A 1,386-nucleotide genomic window follows, 5' to 3' on the forward strand; every position below is an offset into this window, starting at 1 on the left:
CGTAACGCAAATGTTCAAATAAACTCATATTTTCATACTTTATTTGATATTGTTAGGAATAAATGACTAAATCGGAAGAAAAAAAAAAGATAAAAGACTAAAACGTTACCTGAAATTAACTTAAGGGACCACATATGTAATTTAGCCTATTTTCAATTATTCTCTAATGACCGTAATTTTTCAACTGAAATTTTACCATTAGGATCGTAAAAATTATCATACTTTGATAAATTTCAAAATGTTTTTAAGTATTTTTAAGTTTTTATTAGAGAAATAAAACATTTTAATGTTAAAAAAATTTCAAAAATATCCTCATATATGTTATATGGGCTCAAATTTTCTATTAAATGAATAGATTGTTAATTTTTTTGTTGTATATCATTTTTATTTTATTACTTATTTTTATATATTAATAGTACTTACGTAAAATAGATTATTTAATGTCCTTCAAAAATTGGGACTTGAGTGATTGTTTATCTCAACCATCTTCGCAATCACCAATATTTACCATTCTCGCATTTGTTTGTCTCTTTTTTGTCTTTTTTAAGGTCTTTTAGGAGGTTTGCTTATTTTTTATTTGATGGAAAGGGTGAAGTAAAATAAATGTCTTAATTATGTCTTAAATGAGAATAACTAGAATGTTCTTTTCTAAAACTGAAATAGTCTTATGATTAATCTCCGATTCAAATAAGACATGAAGTTCTTGATTTCTTTTATGATAATATTATTGATCTTTGTATGAATGTGTTTGATCATCTGTCTCTGATAAATCACTCAAAAGCACAAGTCAAATAGCAACATATTCATAATCATGATTAGTTATTAATCAACTTTTTGCTTATCCTTAAAATACTTGATTTGAGATTTTGGTTCAACACTATTTGGGTGTCATGCAAACATTTATGTTTGATGGACATGATAAGAGACATAATATAAATAAACTATTATATTTTATATGAGTCAAGTGTTTGGTGAACTAACAAGATATGATAAATTAATTTAGAACACTACTATTTTCTGCCTCTATAGTTAAAATTCTTATTATGAGTATGAATGAGTTAGAACCAGTAGAATATAATAAAAACAATAATTTACTTTCTTACTCTTATAAAATAGTATAATTTAAAATATAAGAAATTTTAAATCTAATAAAATATAAATATAAACAAAAAAATAAATATATATTTTGATATTAACCTTAAAAATAGTGTCATTTTTAATATAAATATAATTTGTTTACATGGTATAATAGTTTTTCTATTTATATATAAGATGTATCTTATTTTTTATTTAGTTACACATGATTTTTAGAAATTGTTTAATTAATAATATAATTATTTTATTATTTATTTTTTGTTTGTTAATTTATAGTATTTAAAAATGAAA

The sequence above is a fragment of the Cicer arietinum genome, chromosome 4, assembly GCF_000331145.2.
Source record: "Cicer arietinum cultivar CDC Frontier isolate Library 1 chromosome 4, Cicar.CDCFrontier_v2.0, whole genome shotgun sequence".
Classification (NCBI taxonomy): domain Eukaryota; kingdom Viridiplantae; phylum Streptophyta; class Magnoliopsida; order Fabales; family Fabaceae; genus Cicer; species Cicer arietinum.